General features: G+C 35.8%; 1 protein-coding gene across 5 annotated transcripts in view; it reads left to right on the top strand.

The window, feature by feature from the left end:
- Window positions 1–19,178, top strand: part of ROBO1 (roundabout guidance receptor 1) — a 1,145,602-nt gene that overhangs the window by 76,997 nt on the left and 1,049,427 nt on the right. The window lies entirely within an intron of this gene.

The raw sequence follows: 19,178 nt of genomic DNA, 5'->3' as shown, positions 1-19,178 counted from the left end.
CTATTTCATGTTTTCCTCCCTTATCTGGTGCTCCATGCCCCTTCTTTAATCTCAGCTGGTAATCTTGTTTCTTATGAAGCCATTAAGAGACAATTTCTGCTAGCACTCACTAGCATATCTACCTATGTGCCAGTATCTGTTTCTTTCTTTTTTGACATTCTTTCTGTTAAATAGATTAGATGGTCTACCCTCGCATGGTGGTCAATAATACTATTTTCCCAGGATTTAGGTTATTTCTTACTCTGCTCACATGGTGACATGATCCCTTAGGGTTGGGTTGGTCCATGAATTAGTTCTGGCCAGTGTACTGAAAATGAAAATGATATGTGTCACTTCTAGACCAAACCACATAATGACAATGGAGAGCCTTAGAGATCTCTTTCCTTGTGACTTGGAGACAGGCAATATTCTTGGTAATGGCTGTTGTGTGAGTATAGTCATGATAAAGACAGAACATCTAGCCAACTAGTATTGAACATCCTCTCTCTAAGATAAATAAACATTAAAATTTTTTTAAAAATTAAATCTTATCTGATAATTTTAGTATCAGGCATTTCTGATCATTTTCATTCATTGCCTTCATTCTCAATTGTGCCTTCTTTAAGTGTGTGTGTTTGCTTGTGTGTATGTGTGTGCTTTAGGACTGTTTTGAATTTATTTACATTTTTCTGTGGAAATTCTTTGAGACCAGAGATACACATATAGCGTACACAATAAATAAACTGTTTCATTTTAAGCAACTGGAGTTTTGGGGTTATTTGAAGTATAATATGCTGAATTTATATGCCATGATTTTTTCTAATGGGACATGCTAGATGTTTTAGATCCCGTTCTGTTACACGAAGAACACTGGCAACATTCTTCTTTGATATTTTGCATTATCTTTTTACCTTTCCTTACTAATGGATTATTCCAATAAAACTTGCATTTTATGTTAGAAAAAATTTTCGTTCCTTGTTCTTGAGAAATCTCTCCAATGGGTATAGAATTCTAGGTTGATTGTTGATATTCTCTTAGCATATTGAAAATATGATTCCACTTTCATCTGGCTTTCTTTCCTGCCTCTGTGATATCAAGTCAGGTTATTACTCTGAAGATAATCTGTCTTTTGCTTCTGGTACCTGCTAAGAATTATTTGACTTTAATGTGCTGAGGTATCACCATGATATGCTATGTTTGGATAACTTTTTTATTAGTTGGAAAGTTGTTGAATTTTTAGCATCATTCATCATTTTTGAAAATTTCAAGCCATTCCATTTTATTTTTTTTTTTTTTTTTTTTTTTTTTTTTAAATTTTTTTTTCAACGTTTATTTATTTTTGGGACAGAGAGAGACAGAGCATGAACGGGGGAGGGGCAGAGAGAGAGGGAGACACAGAATCGGAAACAGGCTCCAGGCTCCGAGCCATCAGCCCAGAGCCCGACGCGGGGCTCGAACTCGCGGACCGCGAGATCGTGACCTGGCTGAAGTCGGACGCTTAACCGACTGCGCCACCCAGGCGCCCCCAAGCCATTCCATTTTAAAACAATATCTCAGTCCAAATTTATATTTCCTCTTGGTTTGAAACTTCAAAATAGATTTACTGTAAACTTCCTTACTCTGACTACCCTTACTGTTGACATAGATTTATGATTTCTAAATCTTTGTCTTTCATTTTGCAGTTTGGCTAATATATAATACACTTTGGTAATTACTTCTTTTGATCTTTTATGTTTTCAAATGTGTGTTCTTTTTTTTTTTTTACTTTAATGGCCTTATATTTTATACATTCTAGAAGTTCTGGGTGGGTTTTAAATAAATCTTCTTGTTAATTTTCTATTTTTAAATACTGATTAGTCATATTCTTAATATCTTTATTAAAAGATATTAAAATCTTATCTGAGAGGCACCTGGGTGGCTCAGTTGGTTAAGCATCAAACTTTGGCTCAGGTCATGATCTCATGGTACTTGGGTTTGAGCCCCGTGTTGGGCTCTGTGCTGACAGCTCAGAGCCTGAAGCCTGCTTCAGATTCTGTGTCTCCCTCTCTCTCTGCCTCTCCCCTGTTCACATTCTCATTCTCTCTCTCTCTCTCTCTCTCCAAGATAAATAAACATTAAATTTTTTTTTAAAAATTTAAATCTTATCTGATAATTTCAGTATCAGACATTTCTGGTCAGTTTCATTCATGGCCTTCATTCTCAATTGTGCCTTCTTTAAGTGTGTGTGTGCTTTAGGACTGTTTTCTTGAATTTATTTAAAGTTTTCTGTGGAGGGGCGCCTGGGTGGCACAGTCGGTTAAGCGTCCGACTTCAGCCAGGTCACGATCTCGCGGTCTGTGAGTTCGAGCCTCGCGTCGGGCTCTGGGCTGATGGCTCAGAGCCTGGAACCTGTTTCCGATTCTGTGTCTCCCTCTCTCTCTGCCCCTCCCCCGTTCATGCTCTGTCTCTCTCTGTCCCAAAAATAAATAAACGTTGAAAAAAAAATTTTAAAGTTTTCTGTGGAAATTCTTTGAGACCAGAAATGAAAGTGTTAATTTCAGAAAATATTGATGTTTGTTTTCTGCCACATACATGTGGGGATTAATAGCTCAGAAAGACTTTAAACCAATTTGTATGCTGAGGTTTTTCTGTCTTGGTAATGTTCATTTGGGTTAAGCACACTCATGATAATCCCTTGTTGCTTGTGATTATGGAATCTCATGAAATATGTTTCTGAATCCATTCAGCACTAAGTTTGAAAAATAAAATTTTCTTTCAGATCCATTTTAAGGTGGGGGAGTATTTTCCTTTTGATATATTGTTTCTTATTCACCATCCTTTCTTCTTATTTTGCTATATTGATCTGTTTTTTTTTTAATAGATTTCTTATTTTTGTCCTAATTGTTTGAACAGCCCCAATACTGTTTCTATTTATATAAAGTTGCACTTACAAATTTACCAAACATATATGTTCATGTCTATTATATCAATTAAAGTAAAAGTAATCAATAGCTATAATAAATATCTTAACATGACATAGTATTCTTTAATTTTTTTCTACCCCTCATCTCTCCCACCACCGTCACCCGAATATGTAATTACCTCCCTTTAATTTATAAGAAAAGTTATTTATCAAGACACAGGGAAAATGTCTCCACTTAAATACAGTGCTTTAAGTAACTATACTAACACTTAATAACTTATTTTTTCCAAGTTTCCAGTGTCAGATATAACTACAAAATTTCCACGGTCATATTTGTAGAATTCTCTTTTATAGTGAAATTTGATTCTTAGCTATGCCACATAAAACACTGAATATTTCATATTTTTTACCATGATGACAAGAATATGTTTAAAACAATATTTATATTGTTTCTGTAGCTCTGGAGTCCGGCCATAGCTTACCTGGGTTCTCTTCTCAGGATCTCACAAAACAGCAGTCAAGGTGTTGGCATGGTCATCTGCTAATTCAGAGGCATGGCCAGGAATGAATCCACTCTCAAGTTCATACAATTCTTTGTCAGGGTTGATTTCTTGGGTTGTAGGACTTGAGGTTTTCACCTTTTGTGGGCTGTTAGCCACTCTCAGATACTACAGGCCAGGCAGAATTACCAGAGGACAGCTGTACATGGAAATTTCTTAACATGACTGCTTACTTCATCAAACCATCAAAGAGAATCTCTGGAACAAGTTGACTAGCAAGAAAGATCTTATACAATGTGATATAACTATGGAAATGATATCCTTTCACCTTTGCCATATTGTATTAGCTAGAATCAAGTCAAAGATTCTGGTCATATTCAAAGAAAAGGGAATTACAACAAACATGTGACCTTCAGGAGTAGGGAATCATGGGAGGACCACCTTGGATTCTGTCCGTCCCAGTGTGCCTTCTGGACCAAAATGGCTCACATCTCTCACATGCAAAATATATTCACCCCTTCCTACGGCCCCCAAGAATCTCATCCCTTTACAGTATTTGCTCAAAGTCCAAAAACCCCAACATTAAATCATGTCAAGGTATATGGATGAGATCCTTTAGGTGTGGTTCCTCTTGATCTGTAGTGGTCAGAAGCCAAGTAGACCCTTCATCATCCCTGCCTCCGGATGTTCATGTCTTTGTGTAATAGCCACCCATCCCCTTGAGTATGAGCTGGACCTGTAACTTGCTTCTGAACTATAAAATACAGCAAAGGTAATGAGATGTTATTCCCAAGATTGCATTACATGATATAGGACTATCTGGCTGGTGGGCTTGCTGTAGGCAATTTTTCTCCCTAGCTGTGTTTAAAGAAGGAAGAGGCCATATAGAGAGATGTATGTGGAAAGATGCTGAGGGCAGACAAACAATGGCCAACTGAGGGCAGCCTTCTGATAATACGCAGCATGAATCTAGGGCCCTCAAGGAAACAAACTTTGCTAAAACCTGAGTGAACTTGGAAGCAAATTCTTTCTCAGTTGAGCCGCCAGATTAGAATATGGCCTGTCAGACACCCAGATTTCACCCTTGTGAGACTCTAAGCAGAGGACCCAACTAAGCCATGCCTGGACACGAGAGCCATGGGGGCTTCGAGATAATAAAATGTTTATTTTAAGCTGCTGAATTTGTGGTGATTTGTGACACAGCATGAGCTATGAATATGTATTAGCTTCATTAATTCTCACAACAACCCTATGAGGTAAGAACTATTGTTACACCTATTTTATAGCTGCAGTTACAAAAGTACAGGAAACGTTAAGCTACTTTCCCAAAGTAACCTAAGCAGTTGTGACAAAATGGGGATTTTAGTCTACTCTGTGTTCAGAGTTTGCATTCTTCCCCATGACACCACATAGGTTTCTGTTTTTTGTTGTTGGTACTTTTTTAAATTTCATAAATAGCCAAAGATTTAGTTAACATATTCTACTGATTTGTATCAGTCACCTGTGACTTCAATTCTGTAAGAATATATATATTTTTTATCCTCATTTTCTCAGCAGTCAAGGGGAATGATTTTTTAGAATATTCATTATAAGTTATCCCTATATTTTCTCCATCAGATCCTTCCCTGGTAGGCAGTGCTGATTGTTCATATATAGATTGTTCAGATCACCTTGGTATTTCTCTTTACCCTCCAGCTACCTGCCATTTTGTCATTTGTCTTCTCCCTTGGAAACTGTCCAAGTTCCTGGAGAGGAGGGGAAACTCAAACCAATCTTAATAGCAGCTCTTCTAAATGCAGCTGTGAGGGAAGAGTGAGCAACTATTGTCTGACATCTTTATCATCGGTGAATTTCAATTATCTATATGATTCCACCTCCCATTAAATTGAATAATTGACAGTTAGATCCAATGTAGTTTAGAGATGTTTTTGCATTCTTTAATACTTAAGACTAAGCTGATAGAATCATAAGTACGTAAAATGTTAACATGAAAGCAAACATATAAATCAAAAAGAATACTCATTTTCTTTTGTTTCATTCCAATTCATGTGGGATATGCAGGCTTATATACACATACTGTAGGATTCTCATGACCAAATGCACTTTTAATGTTCTTTTCCACAGCCGCTTGAAAATTTGGCTCAAATCTGAGATCATTAAATAGCTGTAATATCAGCAGAGGCACCATGTTCAACCACATGCAAACATGATTAGAATTTAAATGGCATTTTCATTTTTGTTATATAACTTTGTTATGTAATTAAGAATGTTACATCAAAATTATATAAATACTGTGTCCTTGTGGATTACCCAGCTTTTTTTCAACTAAAAGCATTGCTTTGATTGATGAATGTTTCTTTGTTTCTGCAAATACATATAAATGAACACACAGAGATAGAGCAAGTGTATTTTTGGTACAATATCAGAATGCCAGTGCCGAAGTGTTAACCTTGTACAATGAATAAAAGACGTGGCTATTGTTTAAAACACTGTCTGGGAGCTTAAATAATTACATATAGACAAACGGATTTCAATTTCATTTTGTTCTGTGCCAAAATTGTTTTACAATTATGAGAGATTATACTCAGATAAATCCTTTCTGAAGAGGGTCAGGGAAGGATAGCAAAAGACTATGCAATACATGGAAAAATATTATCATTTTTTCATCTCACTGTAATACAATTATGTATTTCACTTTTCTTTTTTTAAGAAAATTATGTTTATTTATTTATTTTTGAGAGAAAGGTAGAGAGAATGTGCCACTGAGGGAGCAGCAGAGAGATAGAGTGAGGGAATCCCAAGGAGTCTCCCTACTGTCAGCACAAAGCCCGATGTGGGGCTTGATCCCATGATATCATGGCCTGAACTGAACTCAAGAGTCGAATGCTTAACGACTGAGCCACGCACGTTCCCTGCTTTTCATTTTTTGTATTTTTCTGTTTTCCAAAAATTTTGCTATAAGCATATTAATTTCCAAGCCCCAAAAATACTATTTTTTAAAAAAGATAATATGTGGGCCAAAGTGACTTGGTATTAATTGCTTACATATATTGAGGACAGTCAAGGGTTGGGTTTAGTGTTAAGTACTTTACAAACATTGCACTATTTCTATCCTTTTCTGCAACTCTGTAATTTTATTGCCATTTTCAGGTGAGGAAACTGAGGACTAAAAATTGTTTAAATATCGTGTGCAAGTTCCCAGAGCTGTCTGCCTCAACTGCAGGTTCTTAGTTACTCTCAATTCTTAGTGGAAACTTTAGCCACTGCTTGTTTCATAAGATAGCAAGACCATATTTTCAGGAAAGAGGTGGATTATTATCATGTGATTTTTATGACTGAAAGGACTCTGTGAGGTTTTTGATTTATAACTACTAATTTCTTTGGAAGAAAATTTTAATTTAATTGGTAATAAAGGCTTCCCCTGGAGCGAAAATAAGAAGAGGGTCTTGTATCTGTCTTTCTTTATAACTGAACTTACAACATCCAGTGCAGCCCGTAGAATGCAGGACACACAGTGCCTGCCCATAGAATGCAGGGGACTTTATTTACTAACAAAAACTATACGATCTTCTAATACAGAAAATTAGATTGCTATTAGCAAGAGATTTTGGCTCAGCAGTGGTTGAAATAAAAAGCCAAAATGCCTCAGACTGGGAGATCTTAAATTGATTGGTGGTCTTTACAAATAAAGAACCAACTTTTCTACTTAAAATAATTTCCAGAAAAAAAGCCCATTCGTCCCTTTCTCTAAACATTCAACTGCTCTGGCTCCAGAACAGGAACTCAGGGCTCAGAGAAAACTTGGCTGGTTCTTTAGCCCTAACAAATTGAACTTACATCGACACTAGCCACATTCATTATTACTCAACTTGAACTGAGTCTGTATGTTATTTGACCATAATACCTGATCTACGTAAGCCAGCTCTAGAAAATCAGATCTCGCACATTTCCTTGTGTATTAATTTCAGTCTAAAATTTTTGCAGGCACTCACATCCCCCCCACCCTCACACACATAAAATATTCATATTTTATCCTCAAGGGAATTTTTGATGAACTTATAGAATTATTACTGCGTAATTAAAACAACATTATCACTAATTGTTAAACCTGCCATTTAGCAAAAATACCAAGTAAGAAATTTAAAGAGGTTGTTACATAACACAACAAATAATAATGTCTTCGTTTTTGAGAATAGCCCTATCATTTTCTTTTTTCTTTATGTAAAGTGACTAGCTTTCAGGCAGATTGGAAACAGGAATGGAGGAGAAAATATTCTTTGATGTTATGAAAGCCCACAAGCATCAGCAGCTGTGAAGACTAGTAATGAAGCATTTGGCCCTCATTTGGCATTGCTCACTCTTGAGAGGATTTTCTTACAAAAGATCAGCTATTTGATGAGTTCCACAGGCTATCACTTTGACTTCCACATATTGGCATCTACATGCTGTTGCAATTGACGTTCTACCTTCTGCATGGCACCGTGCCCTGCTCACAGATGGGCCCAGGTGTTGGCAGAACACAAGGAAAATATTGTCATTACATTCAAGTGCTAGGTACTAGATTTCTTTCCTTGTGTGACAAATTGCATTTTTTGAGGTAACTTCATCCTCTTGAAGAATTACAGCAGGCATCGTTCAGTATTTCTTACTGATCGAAGTGTATGACGGGCGACAGCTACAGAATTACTAATGAGGTGTATTCTTCTTTCCCTAAAATTGACAGTGTGATAGAAGAATGGAATCATCCCAAGGTCAGTCCTTTGGTTTAAAGACAAAAAAAAAGTAGAAAGGGTTTAAATCGAATCTGAAATTCATCCTATGTTTTTCAGTTGCAAGATTCGTCAGAATGCACATCTATCGTGAGTTAAATGAAATCCAAGAAATGAACGTGTTGGATGGGTTTTTAAGCATTGGATATGTTCAAACTCTGTCTGAAGGCAGAGGGAGATACCGAAACTAGTTTTCCAAATGAAGATAGTAACTTTCATTGAAATAGTCCTCAAAGGTTGACAGGGATAACATTATCCTAAGTCTTTTTTTCATTAGGAGTAAAGAATGCCCAGCTGGGTCACTGGAAAGGTTAAAAGGTGTTAGTGTGTGTGCCTTTTAAATGAGCATAGTAAATGAAAGTGAACAATTCGGTCAGAAATTTGGCTTAGGGTCTGCACACGCTGTGCTTTATTGTGGTGTTGCCAGCTTCTCTGAGTGAAAATACAAGAGCAAATTAAGCAGCTTTATGAACTCGCAGGGGGAACAGTTGTTCGAGTGGCTTTCATACAAATGTCTAATTAATTCTTGAAGTCACCCAAATTGTCTTTTGTGATCTATGAATGAGATTCTAAGAGAAAACCTGTACCGAAGCAACCAAGTGAAAGGGGCGTGGGGATTTCATGATTAGCTTGCAGTTCACAGTTTTGCGTACCAGCACAATTTAGTTATTTTCCTCATTAATATTGCATTAGTCAGCTAATGAAACATTTGGGTGAATACATTATAAGTAATAAAGGCATTAATTTTATTTTTCTGAACACTCAATTATGCTAATTGGCATCTGCTATTGTTTACTGTATATATTTATCTGTGAAAATTAAGAACAAATATGGAACACACAGATGATTTTACATATTACCAATATAATCAATTTCAGTACTTTGTACACTTTTTGTACTTTTGGTATTATGACCAATTAAGAAACTAAACATATTTAAATTACAATTCCAGTTAAATTCAAATTTTCTAGTTCTACATGTGTATTTTTTTAACATTAACCAAAAGTTTCTGTTAGAAATGAATACCATTGTTTTATGGACCAATTCAACAAAAATTAATACATGTAAACTATTTCTAAGCATGAGCTGTATAAATTTATCCAACTCTGGATGACTCTAGGCTTTTAGAAATTATCTTATTTTTAGATGCTCAAAGGGAGAATTAAGAAAAAAAGACTCCCTTGTAAATTTTATCCGAGACTTATAAGATAGGTATTTTTATGTCAGGAAATCTCTGTTCTTTTTACTCTCTTTCACAGCTAGAATGCCTCTCTTCAATGTGGAAGGTTTCTATCTGAAGGACAATTCATTTCTACATTTTCCTGGGTTCCCTTACTGAAATATTCTGTCCCATTCTTACCAAATGGAACGACATTTCATTTAAACTTTTTCTAAAATAATGTATGCAATAATTTATAATACTGATTTGTGAAATTAACTGCCTAACACCAGATGAGAATGAGTTACAGGTGGTAAGTCTTAAACGCTATATCGTTTCTAACCTGCCAATGTGTTGACTATTTTAATTCCGTGTACCTGTTTAATTGTTAATTAGCAGTCAGCTCCCTATCAACCCTTCTCACACTATAGATGCACATGAATGAAATGAAGAATAGAAAGCTAATTGAACAATGTGAGTGAGTGAGTTGGTTGTCAAAACTCACTAAAGTTCACTAAAGCAGTTGGATTAGTTCTTCCTGTGGTTTCCAGTCTTGTGAATTATAGAATCAGTGCAGTTGAACAAGTTTCAGTGAATTTCTGCCCACACCCACTCTAGGGACTTGAGTCCTAAATAACTTTCTAAAATTTTCCATAGCCTTTTAATCTATTCTTTATATTTATCTGACTGGACTAATTGCCCGTATGTGTCTTTCTGTCCTAATTCTACCCAAACCACTTCAGTTTGAAATAAATGGTGAGGCCTGTGCATGCCCCGTGCTTCTTAAGGTTTCATTGAAAAATGTCAGAGTTCACCTGAAAGGTCGACCTGTAAAGTGAATGTGTGCCATGCATGTTTTTTGATTTTGTCAGAAAATAGAGAGCAGCAGATCATTTTGACAGTTAGCTGTGTCTGACAGGTTCTACCATGAAGTCCATAAAGCTGTCTGTGGTCAGTATGTTAGAGGTAAAGGTTAGAGTATGAGTAGAGAGACCATTGCGGAGATCACCATCAATCATCAGTCAACTGTTATTCTCATCTTAATTATAGTTTGAGATACTATTTTGTTGTGTAGGAAGAATACTTTGCTTAAGTGCTGTTGCTCATTCTCATATGAAGGACCATTAACCATAATTCTCCTTATTTCACTGTATTTCTGGCAGGTTTAAATCTATTTTATGTACTTATGTGGGGCATAAAAGGCACGCATTGGTGAAAATTTCCTAAACCAACTGAGTGTGAATTATGACTTACTTTAAATTACCTGACTGTAAGTAAATCATATCTCATGAAAATATTCTATGTCTTACTTATATAGCATCTCTATTGATAATGATTGAAAATGTCTTCATACTAAAACCCACACTACTGTAGAAAATAAGGCTTTGCAGATATTCTGTTTAAGATTTTTATCATAACATGTTTTTTTTTGAGTTTGTCAATATCACCTGTTTATTTACAATCCATTATGTTGTATAAACATCAGTTTGCCATCAATTAGAATAGTCGACTTTATTGTATGTGCAATAATATCAAATCATTATATGTTGTACACCTTAAACTAATACAGTGTTTTATGTTAATTACATCTAGAGCTAGGGAAAAAAAAGAACAGTTGGCTTTGTTCATTCTGAAAGTGTTAGAGAAATAACTCCTATGTTCATCTGTTTTGTTTCTTAAATTCCAGAAATGAGTGAAATCATATGGTTATAGGGAAAGGAAAAACAAGAAAGGGCAGCAAGCCATAAGAGACTCTTAACTCTAGAGAACAAACTGAGGGTTGCTGGAGGGGAGGTGGGTGGGAGTTGGGGTAAATGGGTGATGAGTATTAAGGAGGGCATTTATGATGAACACTGGGTATTACATGTAAATGATGAATTGCTGAATTCTACTCTTGAAGCCAATTATTGTACTCTATGTTAACTAACTAGAATTTAAATAAAAACTTGAGCAACAAAAGAAATAACTCCTGATCATAACTGAGAGTAACAAAGGCTAAAATCAATATACCATAATTCCTAACGCACAACATTTTTCTCCTTGTTTTGAAATATGAATTCAGTTTCCAAATAAGAACATTTTATTTGAAGGAATATAATTTTTAAACATAAGATTAAATGATTTTTAGGAAATTGGAAATTTTTTACTTGAAAATTCGAGTAAAAACATAATGACTGAAAATACAGATGAAGCTAGCCTAAGAAGTTTTACAACATGGCATAATGGCTTCCTTATGACATCTCTGATATCTTTATATGTTCAGTTATCTTAATTTTATCAACTACCTCTGAAACAAAATAGGGCCTACATAAATAAGGCATATTTATCTTGTTTCACTAAAAACATTCAAAAGTAAAATGTTTTCATGTCTTTCAAATAGCCTTAAGATTCTTTAAAATGATGTTCAGAATTAGTGATTGAGGTTGTGTTAGTTGTCCTTCAGACAACTCTTCTACAACTCAATTCCCTTTTTATTTTTTGAAAATTTGTTTTATTTTTGAGAGCGAGAGGGAGGGAGGGAGTGTGAGCAGGGGAGGGGCAGAGAGAGAAGGACAGAGGATCTGAGGCAGGCTCTATCCTGACAACACAAACTGGAGATCATGACCAGAGCCAAAGGCAGATGCTTAACCAGCTGAGCCACCCAGACACCCGACAACTCAAATCCTTAAGAATCCTTTTACTCAAATATTCCAAAGTCTCAAGGAACATTGTTTAGATATAATACATAATACATAATAGTATATTCTAACCCCAGGAAGCAATTTCTTTAGCAACAGATCAGATTAGATGAAAACAGCATTAGTAGATTCTCAGTATGTTATTCTGAATCTGCTAGGATATGGGAAGAGGTAGTATAGTATCTCTGCAGAAATGATATATTTTATGGACATTTTCTAAAAATTCGATAAAACATTTTAAACTTTCTACCGTGTTTCTGTATCTTTAAAAGAAAATAGATTTCATTCTGTGGCATATTGAAGTGAAGTGGGAAATCAAGAAAGTTACATGACATATGTCATTTACCAGACTGATGCATGTAATCTAATAACTGGCAGGGTACAAAGGGCTCATAATAAACAGGGCTATTTAATTATGCTTATATCATCTTAGGAAAAGTTTGATTAAACCTCTAGTCATATTTTTATTAGTATTGTCAAAATGGCCATTTATTTTTATTTTTATCTTTTTTTTTTAATGACTAAAGAAGTTGAATCATCTAGAGTCTAGAAAGAATAGATTTGAGAGCATAAACACAGTTCATTCCTTGCCTTACCCAGTGGTACACTTGTCACCAAGTCAATAGAAGTAACTGACAGTTTAAAGGGATTTTTTAAGTGAGAATTTTTAACTCCAAGCTGTAAAATCAAAGATAGTGAAATTACTGAAATTAAGGTGAAATAAAAGCCAGATGAGAGAAGGGAAAGGAATGGCAGGTAAACTGGTAATAATAAATAGTGAAATGTTTTGTGATGAACACTGGGTGTTGTACGTAAGTGAGAATCGCTGAATTCTACTCAATAATGTAAAGAAATGAAAGAGAATTCAAGTCATACCACAGGGAAATATGGTCAAATAGGAGTTAGGCAGATGTTCAAGTGCTTTTGTTCTAAATTCACTAGATTGACCACTGACACAGATGAGTTCTTTATTTTGCTTTCTATTTCCAACCAGATTTTATAAATTAATGTTTGAATTAGTCATTCTCAGACAGGATTCCCAGCCAATATTATACCAGGGATTGTAAAATAGATTGTTGGCAATTTCTAAAGATATCTTTATGAGATTAAATCACTTTATTCATAAACATGCCACATTTTCCTCTACTGTAATTTTAATGTTTTAATTTTGAATATTTTTTCTTAACCTCCCTCCGTCCCGTCCCTTTCCTTCCCTTTCCTTCTCTTCCCTTCCCTTCTCTTCCCTTGCCTTCCCTTCCCTCCCCTTCCCTCCCCTCCCCTCCCCTCCCCTCCCCTCCCCTCCCCTCCCCTTCCTTTCCTTTTCCCAGCTTTATTGAAGTATACTTGACAAATAAAATTGTAATATATTGTACAATATGGTGATATGATATTCATATACATTGTGAAAGGATTTCCATAATTAACTTAATTAATACATCTACCACCTCATATTTACCTCTTTTGTGTGTATGTATGTATGTGTGTGTGTCTGTGTTTGTGAGAACACTTAAGTTCTACCCTTACCAAATTTCAATTATGCAATACAGTATTTTCAACTATAGTCACATTATACATCAGGCCCTCAGACATTATTCATCTTATAACTGAAAGTATGTACTCTTTTACCAAACCTAATCCAAATTAGTCTTATTGGAAAAGGACTTCTTGTCCTCTTTTGATTTTTTAAAAAGCATTCCAAGCAGCCACAATCCAAGAGAAGTGTCATCTTTCATTACTCCAATAGTGAAGCTTCCTTCTGACTACTTCTTTGAGTTGCTAAGTAAGTGACTAATGTCTTTTAAAAGCTTGTGTTTAAGATCCTTTCCTGCAATTTCAAGGACTTCACAATTTCCTATGCCCTTATTCATATTTTTTTTCTACTGGTCCTTTGATAACACTCTTCTTTTTACTTGATTTTAGAAATGCTTCTCTTGTTTTGTAAGCATCCCTCCTTTCTTCTTTCAAATTCACTCTTAAGCTAAAATTTTTCTTGAAACTTTCAGTTGGTGATCTTTACAAGGGTTAGGGTTACTCCTGCTCTATCATGTTTATAACCTCAAAAGTTGCTCTTGACTGTCTCATTCAAATTGTAAGACCTTAAAGCTATTTTAACACAATGCAGTATTGTTATTTTAAATATTATTTAAAGAAGAGACACCAGGGGCGCCTGGGTGGCTCAGTCGGTTAAGCATCCGACTTCAGCTCAGGTCAGGATCTCGCGGTCTGTGAGTTCGAGCCCCATGTCGGGCTCTGGGCTGATGGCTCAGAGCCTGGAGCCTGCTTCTGATTCTGTGTCTCCTTGTCTCTCTGCCCCTCCCCCGTTCATGCTCTGTCTCTCTCTGTCTCAAAAATAAATAAAACATTAAAAAAAATTAAAAAAAATAAAAACTTAAAAAAAAATAAAGAAGAGACACCAACCAAAGAATATTTTAGCTTTCAGTATTTCCCCCCAATATATCTGAATGACTATTGCTAATAGAAATACATGAGAAAATGTTTTTATGAAACTGATGTATATACAGATAATACTGTAGCAATAAAATAGAACAACTAATACAAATGAAATAAAGGAACTAGTATTGAGGGGATTGTTTAAAATAACATGGGAAACCAAGTATTAAATGGGGTCTGTAACAGTGTGTGAAATAATATATTTATTATATAAAATCTTTGATTTTATAAATACACAGCTCTTCTAGACATATGCAGTATTTCAAATTGTTTTTAAAACTGTCTGTAAAATAAATAGCCATATGATATACACTTATAATTATACTTCAAGCATAACTGGGATGTTTTCCACAAATATTTTAAACTGTATATGTAATGAAAGGAAAACTTACTAAAGCAAAATATTCAAATTCATCATATTTCATTATGTACCTTTATTTAATATGCTACTTTAAAGTCCAAGTAATTTTAATGTATATGTAAAAATAATGATAATACTTAAAATTTATTGTACTTTCCTTACCTCTTTTTAAAAAATGTTTATTTATTTTGAGAGAGAGAGAGAGCAGGAGAGGAGCAGAGAGTGGGAGAGAGAGAATCCCAAGCAGGCTCCATGCTCAGTGCAGAGCTCGATGCAGGGCTTGATCCCACAACCCTGAGATCATGACCTAAGCTGAAATCAAGAATCAGAGGCTTAACTGTCTGAGCCATCCAGGCTCCCCAGCTTTCCTTATTTCTTATATGACTTAATATAGAAAGCATCTAATATTCTTCACTCAGAAATGTATATATATATGTACATATATATATATATATACACACACACACACACACACACACAATCTATTGGTCAAACATGTTTATCATTATGGAATCTTTAATTTTTAGAAAAACTCCTTACAATATTGGAAGGCATTGAACACATATTTCTTGCCAGTTTTTGGCTGTGAGTTTTTGTGCCCAAGGAAAATTGATAATGAAGGAGTTTAAGTTAGGTGCAAAGGAGACATGATGGACCAACTTACACTTATACACCATAACATATCATAACACATACCAAGAATTAATAACATCATACCTCTTTAACATAGTTTTGTACAGATAGTGTAACCATAAGGAGCATGCCCTGAGGGACCCAGAGAGTATTTTCAAATGGTGGACAAGAAATGGTGCCATATTGGGGTGGGGGAACAAAGAAAATTGAACCCAGTCCTACAAAATAACGTTACCTGGAATGAAATACGACAACATGCACCTGTCATTAAGTGAGGCGAAGATACAGAGCAAGGCAGACTCCCTATAGGAACCAAGAAAGGAGAGCCCTGGTTCCTCAAATGACTTAGGTAGAAGCTACTGTCTCCTTCACGTGGCTAGATTCAGGAGGCACCATCTTCAGTGCTGTAGAAAGGCATATCACAGGATTACTTCCCTCCAAACACTTCCACTTTCAACATGAGATATTTTCTGAACAACTGGCCAGATTTCATCCCATGAGAGTAGAGATTGTATCAGTAATTGCACATCATTAATCTTCAGTGTCTAGGAATGTGACTGGCACACTTAAGCCATGTAATTGTCCATGGAGTGCATGTAGAAATGGAAAGGGCAACAACTCTTACCAAAGAAACTCATGTGATATGTTTAGAGACGTGGGGAATCTATAAGCATGTATGGAGTGTGTATTATGTAGAAGTAAAATGGTGATAATAAAGTAGGAATTCATGCATATGTAGTCGAAACAATTCAACTAGTACTGATTCTTTAATAATTGCAAGGCATTACACTTACTGATTTAAAGATAAAACAACATTTGTGCCCTCCCTTGCTTACAATCTAATTTAGGAGATTGTTCTATTGGAATGAAAACAAATAGAAACTACTAAAATGCTATTATCGCCCCTTCCGCCAGATTTCCAGACTAATGGAAGAAGACATACAAATTAAAAAAACTAATTCATTATTAATTAGAGGCACCTGTAGCAAACTTACAACATAGTAAAAGTTAAAAAAAAATTGAATGAATCCATCAAAAGTTTCAACTTTCTACAGAAAAGGAATTCCAAATTATATCTAAGATGTTTAGGTTGAGGGGCGCCTGGGTGGCGCAGTCGGTTAAGCGTCCGACTTCAGCCAGGTCACGATCTCGCGGTCCGTGAGTTCGAGCCCCGCGTCGGGCTCTGGGCTGATGGCTCGGAGCCTGGAGCCTGTTTCCCATTCTGTGTCTCCCTCTCTCTCTGCCCCTCCCCCGTTCATGCTCTGTCTCTCTCTGTCCCAAAAATAAATAAACGTTGAAAAAAAATTTTAAGATGTTTAGGTTGAGTGATTGGTGGATAGTAAACAAAGAGGAGGGGCATGCATGCAGAGAAGGTACTGATTTGGAAGCTATCCTAGGGTATACGAAGTTTTAGTGTAAGACAACTTTGATATAGATTGAGAAGAATAGAATATGAGGTAGAACAGGATTCTGGAAAACAGCAACATTTAAGGAGCCAACACGGAAGGAAGTAGGAAGAGTACCATCAAATAGATGGTTTCTAGGACTGAACAATCAACAGTGTCATCATCTATAAAATGATACAACTAGACAGATTATAGCAAGTGCTCTAGAACTAGAGGAAAGAGCTATGGAGGCATGAAAGAGAAAAGGTTGTGGGTTAAGAATAGTCAGTAAACATGTAGAACTGGTAGTGGTTACTAGCTAGAGAAATTTTTGAAAAAATTTTATAGATGCGAAATTGGAGGTACCATGTTATATGTCTATGTACCATATATGTCCATGTGTAATACAGAATTGCAAGTCCTGCCTTTTTACAAGAATATAATCAAATAACTTAAGTTTTTCTATTATATCATAGCAATTTTATGGAATATTCCTGTAATAATAACATGGTGGCATGGCTTTTTCATGTAAGTAATGTAACAATTTTCAGTGTTGCTATGGAGTAGGTACATTTGTAAAAAATCTGGAATTCAGGAAGTGACACCCTAGAGTATAAAACCGAATTATGTCCGATTTAGCATAGTTTTTTTAAAGTTCACTTATTTTGAGAGAGAGACACAGAGAGCAAGTGGGAGAGGGTAAGAGAGAAAGGGAGGGAGAGAAAATCCCAAGCAGGCTTTGCACTAACAGCACAGAGCCCGATGTGGGGCTTGAATCCATAAACTATGAGGTCATGACCTGAGCTAGAACCAGGAGTCCTACACTTAACCGACTGAGCCACTCAGGCGTCCCTAACCAAAATTTTTATAAAGAAAATGGCTATATTTATTCCCACTTGTCAGAATTATAGCTTCTGAGTTTTAACATCAAATTTATATACATGCGTGTGTATACATACATATATACATTTGTTTCTAGCAGTCAGTGATAAGCATTCCCTTATATGCCCTGATGATTTTATATAATTTGGTTTATCCTGCAGTTCAGCCAAAACACGATGTCATTTTCTTGGACTCAAGACTTCCTTTCAGATTCTCCCACAGGGCTCTGCATGACAATCTTATAAAGACACTCATTTCTTCCACAGCTGCATGGCAGCTCTAAGGCATAGTTTGGTACCTCTGTTCCTGTCCCTTGCCATTGTTCCAATCAACCTTACTGGCTGAGCAAATGATGATGGTGGGGGGCCCACTGGGAATCTAAGAGGCTGAGGGGAAAGGCTAGGCATGAAGGTATATCAAATGATGATGCCTATGAAGTCTCTTTCAAATGGCAAGTTTTTGATCCTATAATTCTTATTATACCTGGCTGACGCCTTCTGAGTGTTGGCAGAAACCAGCTTCCTTTACGAGAGTGAGACTCCATTGAGGGGAGACTGGCAAGCACTGAATCTGTGCTTTGGCTCTCCTTTTGAGATTTGTTTTAAAAATGAACAAATAGGATTTTGATAGTCAGGAATAATGGTTTAATGATATGAAAGGAAAAAAACTTCATTAACAGGTATTGATTAAGACAGTCAAATTACCTATAATGTAGAAAATTTACAAGAGGGTGAATCATTTTGGAGGTTGCAATTTGGCATGAAAAGCATTGGAGATCTCCATTCTGAAGAATAATCTCAAGTTCATTTTGCCACTTGCTTTGATGGTTTTTCAATGTGAAGTTAAATCTTTCAAAGCTGCTAATTCTCATTCAAAGTGCAGAGGAGTTCCAGAGAATTTAAATCACATCTGTAAGTGTGTGTAATAGCATTCATGGTTATTTCACAGTAATTTAGAAGGCCACTTTCAGCATGAGTGACTCATTCTAAGTATTATCATAGAAAACCTGAAAAAAAGGACTGCTCTTTGCGTTTTAAACTTCAGAGGCACTGCTTAGATTTTAGCAGTTTTCAGGGGAAGAGGATTATTACTGCTAGGCATTGAAAGAGACAAAAAGAAAAAAATATAAACAAAGTACAAGGAAAAGTGCAGTAAAAATCATTCCACATTGTCTCTTTGCCGGAGTATTTGCTATATTCCCCGCTGTTAACCAGCTGACAGCGTCTAAGTTATTTTCAAAGCACGAAATTTCAATATGTAAAATGTGATATAGAAGACACATTGCTTGGGAACAAGGCATTTTCTTGCCAGGAAAACAGGTATCTAGCAATTTTATGGTAGAATATTTTATTGCACCGTAAAATCTCTAAATGTAAACTTGTTTCGGTAAAACTGTAAAATATGAAAAGAAGCAAAGAAAGGGAAAAAGAGGGAGGAAGGAATAAAGAATGAAGGAAGACTGGTGATTGAATGAACAAA

Source organism: Prionailurus bengalensis, chromosome C2 (assembly GCF_016509475.1).
Source record: "Prionailurus bengalensis isolate Pbe53 chromosome C2, Fcat_Pben_1.1_paternal_pri, whole genome shotgun sequence".
Taxonomy (NCBI): domain Eukaryota; kingdom Metazoa; phylum Chordata; class Mammalia; order Carnivora; family Felidae; genus Prionailurus; species Prionailurus bengalensis.
Note: the sequence above shows the minus strand (reverse complement) of the source record. Positions and strands in the feature narration are given on the sequence as shown.